Below are 18,334 nucleotides of genomic sequence, written 5' to 3' on the forward strand. Positions count from 1 at the left end.
ATGGCTGCGGCCGATGCCCCCGCGAAACGACGGACCATGCCGGCAACCCTCAGGCTACGGTTCAAAGTCGACGAAGACCTCTGCCTTCTCCGCGAGGTTCGAGCTGTGTACCCTTTTGCGTCACCCGAAGGCTGGACTCTTCTGTATATCAATCTTCTAGTGGCCCTAACACAGGTCTTCACAATTCGGGCAACCCTGGACCTTGTGTACCTACTGTTGGGATATTTCCGACAACAGGACGCAACCAATTTGCGAAGGTAAGTGTTGCATTTTGGTCTCTCCTTTTCAGTGCACTCAAGAAGGTGCCTGTGTGCTTGCGTTAGTGCGTGCGGGCCTGGGTGTGTCGGCATGGGCGCTGGATTACACGTGTACGCGGGCCGTTCGCGCGGGCCGTTCGCGCGTAAGAAAAGCCTCGCTCGCAAATATTTCAGAGCATAGATCGCCACGCCCGGCTGGAAAAGTGCGGTATGATTTAGGGTAACCCGCCATTTAGGAAAATCACATAAAGAGATCGAATGAGACAGCTGCCTAACTCGTAGCAAATGTTTTCATCATATCACTCACTTCCATGGATGCAGGCAAGCATGGGAAACCGTTTATATTTGTTCAGTACTGTGACAAGGCTGTCAGCTTTCCTAATACCCTGTGAGCGACCTAGCTTGCATCTTAACTTTGGCCTAATTTTAATGATCAAATGCACAAGCTGCAACTAAAATATGAATTGGAATCAAGAGTGTTAGCTATCTAAAAAGAAAAGGGGAGTAGGAGGGTACACACATCGTACAATTTTGCCTTTTGAAGAAATTTTGAGTATGGGGCATGTTGCCACATGGAAGGCACAAAGCATCATTCAACTCAATGCATAAGAAATCTTGAGCATAAACTTAAGATTTCTTATGCACTGCATTCCTTCAACAAATGTGGGCTTACTGAATACACATTTGATAGATATTTTCAAAAATTTTATTACACCCAAATGAAACCCAAACACTCCTAAGTTCCATCATTGTCGGGGTGAATAGCTGATGGAATCATTTACTTAGCTGAGAGTTTCACATATTTTTTTTTTCAGTGTGGATTATTCTTTAGTGGTTCAACCTGGTACAGTGAGAGTGACAATGCTGAGTAACACAGAAGAAATCAATATTTTAAATCATCCATTTCATTAGGTCTGGAACGGAGGAGCAGTGTGCAGAAAAATAGCGGCTTCTCCAGGAGATATCCGACCTTGCACGAGAGTTTGGGCATAGACCGAAGACTGCACCAAGGAAGGGGCGCTCAGGAGCAGCAAGCGCAGGCCACAATCTTCAGCTGCTGCACTGATGCGAGCAGCGAAGGCAGCGAGGGATGCAGCCTTGCCGCCCCCCCGCCCGCCCCTTTCCCAGTGCCGTCAACGTCAGCGGTCGATGCGGATGAGGAACCAGTACAGTATGATAATAACACACCTTATTCTAGCAGGAAATGGAAGTTCATTGCAACTCATTCCTGTCTTTACTTAGTTATGCATTTCAGAGAGTGAACTTTAGCAGAATAATGCATGTTCGAACAAAACACAAAACAGGTTTAGGTTGGTATAGGTAAAAAGTATTCTTCTAGAAGCTTCTGGATGGCAGCCAATGTTTCCTGAAAAGGTGGTGAAGAAGCAAAGCCTCTTAGGAAGCTATTAATGGTCACACTGAGGCCTCTGGGAAGTCATTTTCGAGAGGTGTGGATGAGGACGACACAACAAGCACGTAGCCAGGATTTATTTCTGGGGGGCCCGCTTATGACAAAATGTTGTATAATAGGGAGGGGGGAGAGGAGGTCCCAGCAAAATAAAAAGTTTTGGGGGGAGGGGCGGGCCTCATGCCCCCCCCCCCTGGCTACGTGCCTGCGACACAATCATGTACACCCTATGCAACATCATGAACTCTCTGTTTAGACTAAGCTTTAGAGCTCCCACTTCACTCCTGCTCGCTCCTTCTTCAGTTATTTACCAGCCTATATAGCCGAGATACTCAAATATATTTTAAGCCCTCGCCCTAGAACACCTCTCCTGAGTGACCGAGAGGCAGCCTTAGTTGGCCAGCTATGTAAAATATGAAGCAGAAATGTTACAGATTTATTTTATTTTACTGTTTTCTTTCTAGCATCCCCAGACTTTAGTGAGGAGGATTCGCCAGCGTTGAACGTCCTCATGCCGGCTTATATGGAAGATGCAAAGAGAGAGGAAGAAGAGGACTTGGGTAGCCCCCCCTCCCCCCCCCCCCCCCCCCGCCCCAGCCTGTCAGGAGCCCTGACAACGCCCCAAGTACTGCAGGTACCGACCAGAACCTGCCACCTACACACACACCGGCGTCCAGATCTTAAGGCGCCAGGTGTAAGTGAAGAAACAGAGTTCAAATTACAGTGCGTAGTGTCACCAGTAGCTTTACTATCATGAAAGATACCAAAAAGCCACTTATACATGTCATTGGCTAGGATACCTTCCCATAATGCTTGTTAAACTTCCAATAGCAATTAAAAACTGAAGACACAAAGCCAGGCTTTCTACCTTCAGATTTGAATTGGCATTTCTGGTGGTATCGCAGAGCAGTGACAACTACACAGTAAAATATACCGCTGCATCATATTCTTGACACAGTATTTTTTAACACAGGAAAAAGAAGGCAACAGACGTCCGAGATGGACTTTCTTGAGCGCCAGTCAGAGCAGGAACTCGCAAGGGAAGTCAGACGTTTTGCCCTCGACGAAAGGGACATGACGCTGAGAGAGATGCAAATGTCGTTGGAGCAACTCAAGTATCAAGACGATGCCAAGGACCGCGCTGAAGCACGGCAGGCTCTGGCGGAAGAAAGGCGTGCACAGGCCGAGGAGCGACACTTCCAAACAGAAGAGCGAAAGATTGAGATGGAGGAAAGGAGGGCAGCAACGGAAGAAAAGCGATTACTGATTGCTCAGCTGGAGCTGCAAATTCAGCTCCTGACGAGACAAATTAAAATGTAGGGTTGCAGATTTAAAGTAATACAGGCTGGTAAAAATTAAGCCTGAATTGAAACACAGTACGCTAAACCTAAATATGTGCCTTAACAAGACATTGTACTCATAGATAATAAATGATGCAAGAACACTTTATCATTGTACTCATTATCACACTGAACTACACTACAATATAGATTTAATTCAATCCTTTATATCAGAGCTGTGACAAAACAAATAGCTACTACATCAAAATAACATCATCAGTATGTATGACTAAGTAAGACTACATTTTCTAAATACATAACTGGTAATAACTTATCACCAGCCTGTACTATCGCATATTGCACAAATGGGAATAACAAAGGCTATAGTTATCACCAGCCTGCTCTATCGCACATTGCACAAATGGGAATAAAAAAAGCTATAGTTTTTTAGAGTGCTTATTGGTTGAAATCATTGCGCTACCAATCTTTATTTAACGAGTGTTATTTATATATTGCACCAACACACAAATCGTGTACCGACAGTGATGCTGCAGGCTCGCGCCCAGCCTACATGCAGCATGTCCAAGATGTTAAATAAAGAATGACATGCTTTTCAGTTAGTAATAAAAACCGCATATCCTTTTCACGATCATCACGTTTCATTGCATGCAGACTACAAACACAGGCAGAACTTCATAAACGACTGACCACTCCAACCGGAGTTTAGCACTTTTTTCTATATATTAAAGGGGCCCTGCAATCATATTTAATCGTCTACCGTTTGTGCGGCTTTCACGCCTCTTGGGGTTCGGGCAAGCCAGCGGGCATAAAGGGAGTAACTAAATATCAGTGCGTCATATTTTAAGCGGACGATGCGGAAACCTCCTCCACCTACAGGGGCGACCCGCGGTGCCGAAAGCGCGTGATATGTGACGTCTTAGGTCTTGAGCTTACTACTGGTCAGAGCCGCTAAAAATTTCTCTTTTGTTGAAATACACAATATAAGTGGCGCGAACCGTTTCAATTATTTATAAAAGTAGTTTTTCTTGACTATTTTAGACCAGAAAAGAAACAAATGCAGTTTATAAAGTACGGAAACAAGAAATCACCCGTTGACATACCCGCCGCCAGGCGGTGGAAAAGGCGGCGCATACTAGAAAGGTGTAGTGGGATCAGGCGCCAAAGAGTGGCGAGCGTAGAAAGGTCCCCGATGTACGCGGCGGCGCTGCGGTCGTACGGACTGGAGGATCCGACCGGTTCCGAGCGTTCCCAAGGCCTTCGGCGAGCAGCTTTGGCTTGCAGTTAGCCTTTGGGCGGTATGGCAGAGCGAAGTGGCTCCCGTTCTGAACTGATCTTTACACCGTGTTTGCTGTCGTTTGTGGCCAATGAAGTGTCATGCCGAATTAGTGTTTAATCGCGCAGCAAATGCAATGCGAGCCGCCCAAGCTGCCCGCTTCATACAGCCTATCCAGAACATGCTTTAATGGCGCCCTCTCGAGCCGTCGACACGGAGTGCGGCAGCCGTGATTGATCGCTAAACTCACTACCCCTCGTCTATTTCACGGCCACTCAAGCAACCAAGGACGTTATGAAGGAGGTTATTTTTCGCTTGTTTTTGTAATTTTAATTTGCTATATTTTCTAATATAAAGAGAAATTAGAGAAAAGAACAGTTGTATTAAGTTACTACGTTCAGTGCGCTCAGTTTTGGTGAAAAAAAAAACAAGTAAAAAAAGTTCTTGCTTTGATACAAACGTTCCCAGTTGAAGCCAAAGTTATGAAAAAATCTTCAAAATTTATTGCCATTCTTGACATCAGAAGCTACCCGTTTAGCTACATAGATCGGAGATGCCAGGCTAATAGCTGTACTCTAGTAGCATGGCTCCGTTCGGAGAAGCAGTTTATGGTGTGTTAACTTCCCGGCATCTGAACCTTCATACAACAGATAAAACTTTTCAGAAATGTTTACAATTCTGCTTTCTAGATTTGCGGATTCCACAGTTCTGCTTCCTATCTACAAGAGGCGGTATTGTGAGAAGTGAAAATGTTTTGTCTGTTATGTGAAGGTTCAGGCAGCGTGAACTACAGAAAGCAGGATTGGGAAAAGTGCAAATATCGCGAAAGTTTTTTTTCTTGTATGAAGGTACATGGCAGCAGGAAGTTAACCAACCATGAACTGCTTCGTCGAACGGTGCCATGCTAGTACAGTACAACTTTTAACCTGGTACCTTCGAAGCAAATAAATGGGCAGCATTGGATGACAATAATGACATTAAAGTTTAAAGACTTGTTTATAACTTAACTACCAAGATGAATTTCATTCTCCCTCTAGACTGCAGGTATTTCTCCAGTGAAGGTGGGTCAACATGAAAATATGACGTGACCTGACTGCCATAGAAGCATGTATGAGAGTTGGCGAGGAGGGTTGCAACTTTATACATCTGCGGCACTCGTTGCAGAAGCAACGAGAACTTGTAGCTGCTGGAGCGTGGCCCCTCCATAGTGTTTGATGAGATGACGACTGAGGGGTTAAGCAGTGTCACCATAATTGACGTACGACTGGTCCTGACCTAGTGCCTCCATCCCCTTTTAAAGCCCGCTGATGTGCAGCATACATGGAAAAAAAAAATCAAACTTTCGTGCAACACATTCACGCACATGTTGCCGTGTAGTTGGTCCTGGCGAGTGCACCTTTAAAGGGGGGGGGGTGTAACAATTTTAACATGAAAATAATTTGCATCTCATCTTTTTACATTGTTTATCGTGTCCCATAGGATAGAAAAACACCTCCTTCATTAAAAAAAACGTTGCGATTTCGCTGCATAATCGCAAAGCAAAACTCTAGCTTTCCCCCCCCCCCCCCCCACCTGCAGCCGTGTGGCAGCCAAAGGAACTACGGCGAAAAAATCGCGTGACCTCGCTTGTCTCTAAGCTGCAGCATAACACCTGCTAGTGCCAGCAGAGAAAGGGAGAGGAGGCATTTTCCGAGAGAGTTGTCCGGAAGCTACACGACACCCCTAGTTACGTCACTGGGAGGGGAACCAGGTGGGTTCCTAAAGACGGAGTGAGTTGAGGGGTGCTAGAAATGCCGATATTTTTTTTTTTCACACAAATAGGACACACTGCCAAAATTGGGTTTCTCTTCTTTACTTCACAAGTGTCAGAGGGCAACTTCCCCAAATGTTTGACCGGAGTCCGGGAATCGTTGCACGGCGGCCTCGGCCAGATCTTCAGGATTGCAGTAGAATGGGTATGTTGGCTAGTTACATACTTTTAATCTAAAATGCAAAACACAAGGACGATGGAATGTAGACAAACAAGGTGCTGCCAAGAACTGAAGTTTATTGTAAGAGCATGTAACATATATGCCGGTTCTTGAAGTGCTAACGCAATAAATTTAAATTTATTCTCCAAAAGGAGCAGTGATTGCACACTGCACTTTTCGGATAAGACTTGCGCTACTGACAGGATATTACTTGTGCCTTTCTCTATGAGCGGCGCACGGGAGAAGGCGTCTGCCATGACAATTAGTTTGCGCAGAGCGTACACGACCTTGCACCGATACCGTATGAGTCTCATGTGGAACCTCTGTATGCGAGATGGCGAGACGTCAACTGTCGTTTGCCACCGTGTCGTGCTAGGGGCGTAACAGTAAGAACTTTCGACATACACATGTCTCTCGAGTGGAGAATACCTCATTTATTCTCTTAGCTTTCTTCATATAGCTGTCTCGCCAGACAAGAGGGTGCAGCGACACGCTGGGGATTAGATATCTCATCATTGTTAGTTCCAGACCATTGACATTGTCAAGACATTCAAAAAGTACCTGACATATTGTGTGGTGTACCTGGACTATACAAACAGCTGCCTCTGGGATCTTACATTACACAGTCATAATATGCCTAATAGAGAAATGTTAAATAAAAAAAATTGACGCTTCCCCGCGCCAGTGGGCCCCAGTGGTGGAACTGAGAAATGTTGATTTGGAGCAGCTCTTGTTGCAGGGAAGAACTGGATTTGGAGCAGAGATTCCTACTTTTGTAGTAGACAATTTTGAGCTTTCACTTAAAATAAATTTACACAATCTCTTTAAAAGTTAGCCTGAGAAAAAAACTTCAGTTGTTGGAGTGTTGGGAGACGATTAGCGGTATCATACCTACTGGGGACCTGGCCACTCCAGATATTTATTTATTGAACAATCATACGCCGGTAATTTTCCAGACGTTTCAATCATTAGGAGTACCCATGGTGTCTTCGGTTTGTGTTTGACGTAAAAAAAATTGTAGGGTTTGTATCATGGTGAGAAAATTGTCGCGAGTTTGACATCAAACAATCACTTTTGTCTTGAATGTGTCTCAAGCTACCCTCGCTCTATTCCACCTGCTACTGTTCTTAGAGCAGCTAAGCGGAGCACGTAGCTATTCGTACTGATCACGACGAGTAGCGCTACCTATTCATGCGATCGATGTGAGTACCAAATAATGAAGTTTTGTTCCAAGCAAATTCAAAGTGAATAGTGGTTTTGGCCGAATATATGGAAATATTTCTCCATGCCTTTCACTACTGTTACACCATGCTTAAACAAAACTTCAGCTGAACTCGTAGCTCTGTTGAATTTAATCTACCTATATTTATAGACTGTGGTTTCAGACAGTCCAATGCCTACATAATGAAGACAAGTAAATGACAGATCTGACATAAAATTAAACCTATGAGTGAGCCCCACCATACCTAATTAGGGAGATTTATATATCGTCTTGCTATATAAAAATGTTTTTTTTAATTCTTAATTAAAACAAATCAAGCACGAGTAATGAAACAGGTTGTTAAAACATCGCCGCCTAACATAACCATTGGAAAAAAGCCATAGTTAAATTTTGAAGAGTTTACTGATATATAAATATAAACAATCACAACATTTTCTTTTTCTTCTATTACACCAGGCGCGCGTGTGCGTTATATCACTTTGTAGGTGTGTTTTTCACCTAAGTGCGCGGCTGCGCTGTGGCGACGCAAGTCGCGAGATCGCAGCGCCAGCCTTGCGGGTATCGCTTCCCCGCGGTGCATGGGTGCTTGGAGAGAAACACACTCCAGGGAGCTAATCCACCGCGATCAACACTTCGAAAAGTATGAATATCGCAATTAATTTTGAAGAGAAAAATTTGAAACTAGTATTTGACAATTCGAATATTTGCACAGCCCCACTCTTCGCACAGTACTTAGGCATCCGAAAAAACAACTTAATTTTCAGTTACATCGCCAAGGATGCCACGTGCCAGACACTTTCAGTTTACTTTCTGATAACAGCTCCCTTTAGACGAAGACATTGCGCATATTGTGCACGAATACAACGTTTGGAGCAGCATGTAGCAGGGTTTTTGTTTTGGCGCAGTTTCGCGCAAATGACGCAGCAGTTCCACCACTGCCACACTATTGGAGGATGTTAGGCGTGTGTGCAATTGGTGTCGTCAGAACATGCTAACGCTCACTCCTTCTAACACCGTTATTATATCTTCGTCTAGATTCTAGAATGGTAAAAAAAAATAAACTTTTGTTACCAGCTTGGCAATGATCCGCTGCAAAGAGTAGAGTGCACGCCTGATGTTGGTCTATACGCAGACTCTTCGTTATACTTTACTGTACATGTTAACAACTTTCTAAATGACTCTTTACGAAAGCTGGGAGTAACTTCTAGAATTACGATTCAGTTCTCTACGTTAACCTGTAATCTACGGTTATATTTCTCGTTAATCCGGTCCAAGTTGGAGTTTTTTTCTGTAGTCTGGAATTCTAATAGTTCTACGAGCCAAGAGATGATTAGAAATGTTCAAAAGCGTTTTTTTTTTCGAATTGTCTAGGACCATTACATTGGTCGTAGGGTTTATTACTCGTATGCAAGACTGCTGGAACGGTGCAAATGCCCTACTTTGAGACCTACACCGCGTGAGCGCGATCTCGTTTTCCTGTATAAATATATTCATGGATCAAATAATTGCCCAGATCTGACATCTGCTATTAATATTCACGCTCCAAGACGAGCTTTGCGGGTTTCTCCAACTTTACATGTTAATCGCATCATCCCAACCAGTCCCATGACCTGTATTCAACACTTCTACAATACCCTCAGTGGAGCAGATATTTGTTTTAACCCAAGTTCCGTAGCTTTTAAATATTTTTTAACTAACCTGTGAATATTTTGTTGTGCGTCATTATCAAAGGCAATAAGCTGTTCATGAGCACAGAAAATAAACAAATGAATGAATGAATAAATGAATTATGTGAAAGGCAGTAGTTGCACAGAATTTGTTACAGAATGAACTTGGCATGCTTTTTGTGACACGACGACGTGAACGTTGTCTTGCATAATCTCTGAAACAAAGCCCTGCCAAAGGTAGCACTGGAGCGAGAGTGAATAAAGAAGTTTACATCTCTTTCGGTCGCACACCCCAGCAATGATCCTTCTACTTGGTGCCTCTTCGTTCTTTCCCAGGTTTTTCCCTGGCCCCCTGCACACACTCCCGCCATACAACACAATCTGAAGTCGACGCAGGGCACAAATTAGACATAAGTGCTACATCAGTCTCCAGCTGGGATTCACGTTCATTCGAAGAGATTACGAGTCCCAGCCAAATACTGCAGCAGCATCTGCTTTCGATCTGTTTCCCGCACCCGTACTTTTATCAACTGGAAAATGTTTGTTTCAGACAAAAGAAAGGTACCAAAAAACGTTTTTAAAGCAAGAACAAAATAAGCTGCTTTCTGAAAGCATTTAGTTCTGCAGAAATTAAAGGGATTGCATATCATTTAATTTTTTTTAGAAAAAGGTTTTGAGGTCACGAACGTTTTAGTCAGCATTTCTAGTATAGCGTTTGCACATTTGCATCTTTTTTTTTCTTTCTTACAGGATTGGCATGCCGGGGCCACACTCCAAAGAGAATGTGATAAGTGGAGAATGTAATGTTAATATGGCTAGAAAAGGCGGTACTAAAAAGGAAGAAACTGGATTTAGTTTGTACTTAGATGTGCATATCGCACACCTAATTACAAACTTTGTGGCGTACGTAATTGACAAATTGATGTGAAATGGTTTTCTATTCACCCTTCTCAGCTTGCTTTATGCCCGTTAAATTAGTAATCGCCACTAATTTTTGTTTTCGTGTAAATGTCGAAAAAACAAGCCGAATCGGAAAAATTAAAAAAAAAAAAACAACAAACGAAACCTCTAGATCCTAACTATACTGAACATGTATCGATTTATACTCACTGACCCTAAAACTCCTCAATGTACAAGCCAACTTTGTTCTGATTTTTATCTTGGAGTGCTGTGGGAAAGGCGTGGATGTGGTTGCAAGTTGAAACATTCCAATAGTAACCTAAACAAACAAAAACAATATTTAACAATGCCAAATTTACCTGCGTCATGCCTGTTCCCTCAAAGGGTCCGTACAGTTGGCATATCATACCATTGACACACATCAAGGCCTGGTACTTAAGGACGTGCAGCCGTTTGTATCCGGAAAAATGCTGTCTTTGGTCTTTTGATGGACGACAACTGTTGGGGCGTCCAGAACGCCCCAACAGTTGTCGAAGGGGGCTCCTTTGTTATGAACTGCCTAATAAAGACAACATATATTACTGTTAGTGCATTGTAGCATTTAGACACCTACAAAAACTGTGAAGGCGTGTGACACATTACCCATGAAGGAATAATATGTTTATGCACTGTTTAAAAAATTCACTGTGTTGTTAATGCTTGCTACTTTCTCCATAATGACATAGGTTCAGGGTTGTAAAGTACCTAGATACAAATAACTGGAAATCGGTACCTAGCTAGTTCTGTTGTACCTGAGGTACATACCTAGGTACTTTCATTTCTCAGTTTTTCTTTCTCGCATCGACACCAATAAAGCACATTTATTGAACTCGTTTTTGTGTATATCGTTAGTGTGAAAAGCTTTACTTCAAATATATTATCACGGGTGGAGACCATAAGAACCTAAAAATAAACAGGATGGAGAAACTTTTAATGGGCGAACCTGTGCCCAAAACCAAAGGTTAAAGGAACAGGTGTCGTAATTGAGCAACGATGTCGGCGAAGAGGCAGAATCCGGCGCTAACGTAAGACTTACTGCAGCTTGCCACGTGGAGCCCCTTTTGTACACGCATGGGTTTTTGGAAGTAGAATATTCTAACCTCAAATCAGCAACATGGTTCTCGAATTTACCAGAAAATCACATTAGAGTCAACAAAAATGTGTACCCGTGGCCAGTCATCAAACATTGGCTTTTTGCATGGAAGGCAAGCGCGATAACCGTAAAGCCACGAGCGCGCTAGCTACTTGCTCAGCTGCGCGCGCGGCATTACTCCCTCCTTTAAAAACGCACACCGTCCCGATGCAGCACAAAACGAAAACACAAATCCACAACAAGAGGACAGGAGAATCGCATGCAACAGTCCCTTTTTTGACGGGGTTCCAAAGTTCTATCATTCGTAATACGGCTTGAGCCGGACGACGTGCATCAAATTGGGTCGGGGCTGGCGTCTTGCAGATGGGCGCATTCCGTTGGGAAGAACTTCGTATTTCAGATCGTCGAGGCACTGGCTGATCTTGTTGGGTCCGAAATTCCGTTTCAGAAGCTTCTCGCTGAGACTGCGGCGCTGTATATATCCACACCCATACTCGACCTCCGGGTTGAAAGTGGACGTCCCGGCGACAAAGGTTATACCGGCGTGCGTCGAGTCGCTGTCGCTCTTGAATCTCAATTCTTGCCAGTTGACGAGCTTCCTCCGTGCGTTGAGAGATATTTTGAGCTTCGTCGTTGCCATCGTCGGTTGGCACGTGAGGCAGCATGGCGTCGAGCATTGTGGTAACTGTCCGGCAGTGCACCAGCTGAAACGGCGCCATTCCTGTGGTTTCTTGAACCGCTGTGTTGTATGCAAATATAACGTACGTCAACACTCTACGTCAACGTACATGGATATCATGTCGGCGATCGTTTTGTTGATCCGCTCCGTTAGCCCATTGGTCTGCGGATGATAAGCGATGTTTCGTCGATGGCTGCTGTGACTGAGCCGAAGAACCTCTCTAGTCAGCTGTGCCAGGATAGATGACCCTCGATCTGTGATCAGCACATCAAGTGCGCCGTGTCGAAGGAGAATGGACTCGACGAAAAATGTTGTGACTTCCACTGCTGTTCTCGATGGAATGGCTTTTGTCTCGGCTTATCGTGCAAGATAATCATTCGCGACGATAATCCACCGGTTCCCTTGCGTCGATGTTGGAAACGGTCCAAGTAAATTCACTCCGACCCGCTGGGAGGGAGTAGTCGTGACAGATATCGGCTGCAGGAGTCCTGCTGGCTTCGTCGGAGGCTTCTTACGGCGTTGGCAGTCATGGCACAACCTCGTGCACAAATGGACGTTTTTCTGGAGTCTCGGCCGTAGTAGTTGTCATGAATCCGGACAAGCGTCCTACTGTAGCCGTGATGTCCAGCCGTCGGGTCGTCGTGGCATGCTTGAAAGATTCCGTTTCGCAGGTTGGCAGGAACAGCCAGCAGTCAGGCAAGGTTGCTGGTTTTGAAGTTCTTCTTGAAGAGCAGGCCTCGCCGCAGAACGAAGCTTGACAAGTCTCAGGCCAAGACTGGCGGAACTGAACTTCATTAACCTTCAAGGCGGTCGATCACGGCGAAAAGTTCCGGGTCGTCTCGTTGAAGTGTCAGTATCTATAACTGCTCCGAGAAAACAGGCGTCATCTTTGTCGTCGGTGCTGTTGGGAGGAGATTTCACCGGGGCCCTAGGCAAGCAGTCGGTGTCACTATGCTTGCGGCCAGAGTCATGCTCAATGGTTACGTTGGTTTCCTGCAATCGATGACTCCAGCGAGTGAGGTGTCCCGACGGGTCCTTGAGATTGGCGAGCCAACAACAACGCTCTGCGTGGTCCATGACAGCGCAGAACGGGATCCCGTACAGGTATGGGCGGCCCTCGGTTAACGCCCAAGCGACAGCGAGACATTCCTTGTCGGTGGTTGAATAATTTTGCTCTGCTTTGAGCAGCGCTTGGCTTGCATAAGCGATCACCCTCTCTGCTCCGTCTTGTCTTTGGACGAGTACCGCGCCGAGTCCGGTGTTGCCGGCGTCCGTGTGAACTTCCGTTTCCGCTGATGGATCGAAGTGTGCGAGGATAGGGGGCGACTAGAGTATTTCCTTCAATTCGTTGAACGCTTGTTCTTGCTCCTCCTCTCACTGCAAGTTCACGTTGTACTTCGTCAGATGCGGGAGCGACGCAGAAATCTTGGCAAACTCGCGAGCGAAACCTCTGTAGTAAACGCACAGCCCAAGAAATCTTCAAACGGCCTTTTTGACTGATGGCTTCGCAAATTCGGCTATAGCAGCTGTTTTCGCATAGTCAGCCCAGGCAGCACACCAATGTTGGTCCGACGTTGGCCTAACATTGGCAAAGACCGGCCGCAATATTGGACAATATTGGAAGCGCTACCCTTTCCAACGTTGGCCCAGTGATTGGTGCCAATGTTGGGCCACTGTTCAGCCACCGTTCCAGCCAATGTCGGCCCAATCATTGGTGCCAATGTTGGGCCATTGCTAAACCATGGTTCCAGCCAAGGTGCTCCCACATTGGCGAAAACCGGCGTAATATTGGACAACACTGGAAGCGCGACCCGATCCAATGTTGGCCGTTATGCTGATTTTTGGCCATCGTTGCACTCGCCCAGCTCTTTGCAAGTGCATTCACCAAGTTGTTTGCAAAAAGGAAGGTAGACAGACACAAGGGATTGTTTTAAAATCTTCAAAAAGTTTATTACACACAGCTTATTCTGTAGACAGGCACAAAATCAGCAATTTGTAATATGTGAAGAGGTACTATTCAACTGTGATACAACTAAGAAGATTGCAAAGTAAACACAAACCGGGGTAATTATTGTGGAGTGTCTAGTATCCCGGCAGCTGGAAGAATTTGTTCCCCCAAATTCTACCGCTATTCGCCCTTCATTGGCGGTGCAATCAGTTCATCGAACGACATTTCATAGACAGATCGTTTCATCAACACGCGATGTTTCATTAAAAAAACTCAAAATACGTCTTTTTCCCTCTTTTCTTTTTTTTTTTTTTTTTTTGCAATGAACCGCTTCAGACTTGGCATGAAGCGGCGTGAAAGGGTGGGCTGGTTCGGTGAGCACGCGCCTCAGGAATACACTTGCGTTGAAATGCCCCTACAGCGTGCAATTCGCGTAACGCATGTCAAGGAAACGTTGCGCCTCAGGAATACACGCACGACGAAATGCCCCTACAGCGCGCAATTCGCGTAACGCGTGTCGTTGAAACAAAAATGTCGACGAAAAGGTGGCCACGAAACGTGTTTTCGCGAAACGCACGGAGAATAAAAAAGTCAGCATTCTACCTGCAGTTGTGACATTATTTCAGACAGATAATGGCAGGCGAGTGTCGGTAAGATTGCGGGAAACTTATTCTAACGGCTGCCAGGAGATAGGCCCTGCCCAATTCTAGAGGTTATCCGGAAGATTACCCATACAAGAGCGGACAATGATCACCAAGTAGGTTGCAGCGCACTTACTTTGAAAATACCGGACTTGAAAGATGTAATCCGACATATATGTAAACACGGGCACTGCAGGAAAACCCCTCAAACACAAAAACTAGAAGGAAGTGATCCGTGAAGATTCAACACGATGTAGCACACGCTGCCATTTGCCGAACCGAACACTAAACGATTCACAAGAATGTCTTGGGCTTCTATGAAGAAATCGACACGGGTGGGACTTTTCGAACGAGATACCATTTACCACAGAAGCGAAATCCACAGCGGGCCCGCACCCCGGAGGCCGCATCACACGCGAAACTAGGTCCGGTCTTCGCGACGCATGCATTCCGAGTTTTTCAACGGCTAATGCGTCATCCGTCAAACCACGTGATCACGCTTCTGCCGTTACCCGCGCACAGAGAGCGAACTCAAGCGATAAAACGTGTACGGTTCATTGGTCCGGCGAGTACGGACCGTCTACCGCGCCTTCAGCTTAGGGAGAGAGAAAAAAAGAGAAGGAGGACAAAGCAAGCAGGCCAGAACGGGGGTGGGGTGCGCTTACAAAAGGCTAATCTTCAGGGGCATCTCAACAATGAACGCAGCGAGAGAATTTGTCACTTCTACCCAAGGTTGATAGTGCAGTAGATGTTATGCGTGACCTTGGGCTTTAGGCAGGTTCCGTGCTCTGCCTTATCACCAGCTTCGAGACCGTAGTCAAGTGACCATAACCGGAGACACGATTGGCCTTAAACACGCATAGCGTCTACCCTGCTGTCAATACCGATTTAACAGGACAGCTCTTTGAAGGTCAGCTTTTGAACTTCTAAAGAAGCTCTCCAGCCCAAAAGTGGTTCTAAACGGGGCAAGTTTGAAGACAGTATGTTTTACGTCGTATAACGTAAATATAATAATATATAAATATATAATATAATGTAATGAAGAACTAAGCGCGACTATTTTTTGCGCTCGATGTACACAAATATATCTATAAGTATATAAATATATTTTTTATCAATAAATTTAAAACTGTTTGTACGCTGTTAGGTTCGCGTTTTTAAACTTCAAATTGTTTTACGAAAGAGTTACACATAAAAGACAGCCCGAGCAGCACATCGTCCGAATTGCAGCACACGATGAATCGCCCACGCTCGCCGACAGAAGGTTGCGATGCTGCGCGAACGGTTTCTGAAAGATGCTGGGTAGGGTACTCCGAGCGCAACGGCTTCACGACCGTTCGAAGGGCAAATGATTCGCGACAACAAAGTAGGGTCTAGCAGCTTCAGTAAGCTAACGGGGCTCGAGAGTCCCACGCTCACATTTCCGCAGAGCGAGCGCGGCCGGCCACATCGAGGCGCAGTGTGCTCTCGCGTCGCGATAGCTACGTCGTTGCTCTGCCTACCCTGATGACATGTGCACTGGCAGTCGAAGCAACCCTCTCGAGACTTCACTCGAGTTTAATATATGACTTTATATCGCGATATACTCTCGTAAAACTGAGAGTCACTTCGGTTGCGGCGTAAGCGGCAACCGAAGTGTTTCTGTTTTTGTGTTTGTTGTTTGTTTTGTTTGTTGACACCTGCGTCGACAATGACTAAATATGCACAGAATCATTAAATATAAAAAATAGAGCACGCAGAAAGAAATACAAACATGACAGGGGCACGGACAAAGAGAAAACGTTAACGCTACGTATATATAAAAAATATATTGGAAAAGACAAAAATACTTAAATCTAAAAAAACGGAGTTAAGTTGTCAACGCCGAGGTAAGGCAATGCGAATGGAGAGCAGCCGGCAAAAAAACTGCAATAGTCATATAGGCAGCTAAGGACGTATTTGTGATTGCGGTTATAAAGCGCCGGCGACGTACGCCCCATGAAGTTGGCTAAATAAAATTCTCGCTCGAGCGAGCTCATGAATGACTCTTTTCCAATTTCCTATTTCTGCAATGCAAAAAAGAGGTTCGCGGGTCTATAGCCTAGGCGACGTAAATATCGATAAGCCATTGGTTATGACAGTACCAATATTGACCAGCCTATACCAAGACATCACCAATATTAGAAAACTCTTGGCTTTGACAGTTTAATATTAACCAGCTTAAGCCAACGTATATTCAATATCGGAAAACACATTGGCTCTTAAAGTTCAATATTGTACAGGTTATGCCGGCGTATATCCAATATAGGAAAGCTGTTGGCTTTGACAGTCCAATATTGGACAGCTAATGCTGGCATGTATCCAATATTGGAAAGCCATTGGCTCTGACAGTCCATTATTGTACAGTTTATGCCAGCATATATCCAATATCGGAAACCTATCGGCTTTGACAGTCCAATATTGGATAACTTATGCCGGCATATATCCAATATTGGAAAACAATTGACTTTGACAGTCCAATATTGGACAGGTTATGCCAGTATATATCCAATATTGGAAAGCCATTGGCTTTGGCAGTCCAATATTGGATAACTTATGCCAGCATATATCCAATATTGGAAAACCATTGGCTTTGACAGTCCAATATTGGACAGGTTATGCCAGCATTTATCCAATATTGGCAAGCCATTGGCTTTCACAGTCCAATATTGGACAGCTTATTCCAGTGCATCACCAATATTGGAAAAACATTGGCTATGATAGTCCATTATTGGCCCAGGTAATTCCAATATTGGTAAACACATGGCTCAGTTGGGCCATTGTTGGGCCGTTCTTTGTCCCATCAATTCCAATGTTGGCCCAATATCGTGTGCTGCCTGGGAGGGCTTACACCCTGAGCACTCACAACATGGCCGAGAAATATTAGCTTGCCGTAAACGAACCGACATTTTGACGGCTTTAGAGTTGGTTCAGCAGTCTGGAGAGCCTGTAGCATGGCTTGCAGACGTCTCAGGTGCTTGTCAAATTTGCTTGCGAATACCATGACATCGTTGAAGTAGACGAGACAGCTTTGCCACCTGAAACCTGCTTGGGGGTTTTCCGTCTGTTGGGCCGTGGAGTTCAACATCGGCTTCCGTAGTTTCTGCGTCTTGTTGGGCAGTGCTACAAGCTCAGGGGGTTGTCCTCGGAGACGCTGGCTTGCCCGGGGCCCTGTCTCTTCTACAAATGGTCGCCTTGAAGTTGGGCTTGGTGAACGGGTCCTCGGAGAGTTACGGTGAAGAGACATAAGGTGCTACCCCACACCTCCAACAGAATGTCACGGGTGGTGACCAAAAGAACCAAAATTAACAGGACGGAGGAACGTCTATTCGGGTGAACTTGCGCCCAAAATAAAGGCGTAAACGAACACGTGTCGTTATCCAGAGACGATGTTGCCGAAGAGGCAGAATCTGGCGCTAGCGTCAGACCGACTGCAGCTTGCCACCCGGAGCCCCTTCTGCACATGCGTGGGCTTCTGGAACAATCGACGTAGGAGGTTCGGCGCGTAGAACATTCTAACCTCGAACCAGCAACACGGTTATCGAATTTCCCAGAACATCACATTACAGAGTCAACGGAAATGTGTACCCGCGGGTAGACATCGAACCTCTTTTTTTGCGTGGAAGGCAGCGAGGTAGAAGGGCTTAGATCGATAAACCGGGGTTCCGGTCTGCACTCGAAAGCGACCCCCATAAGGCGGCTGCCATTGTACGCAAATTTGACTACTCTTCACATGACCAAACCAAATACGTGACGTCACAGGAAAGATGGCAGCGCCCATGCAGCGGCTGGCCCCAGCTGGGCTGGAGCTTGTTGGATGCTTTGTTGGTTGTCGTAAAGTGGTTCGTTGGGCAAGTTGGTAATGATTGAACATGGTAAAAATTGCGCACAAATAGAAAGGAACAGAGAAGAGGGAAG

The 18,334-nt window shown here is 45.3% G+C and overlaps 1 pseudogene; it reads left to right on the top strand.

Annotated features, from left to right (window-relative positions):
• LOC115332063 lies at positions 1-2,985 on the top strand (annotated as a pseudogene).
• Positions 2,986-18,334: the final 15,349 nt, after the last annotated feature.

This window comes from Ixodes scapularis, unplaced genomic scaffold (genome assembly GCF_016920785.2).
Source record: "Ixodes scapularis isolate PalLabHiFi unplaced genomic scaffold, ASM1692078v2 PGA_scaffold4__175_contigs__length_147842914, whole genome shotgun sequence".
Taxonomy (NCBI): domain Eukaryota; kingdom Metazoa; phylum Arthropoda; class Arachnida; order Ixodida; family Ixodidae; genus Ixodes; species Ixodes scapularis.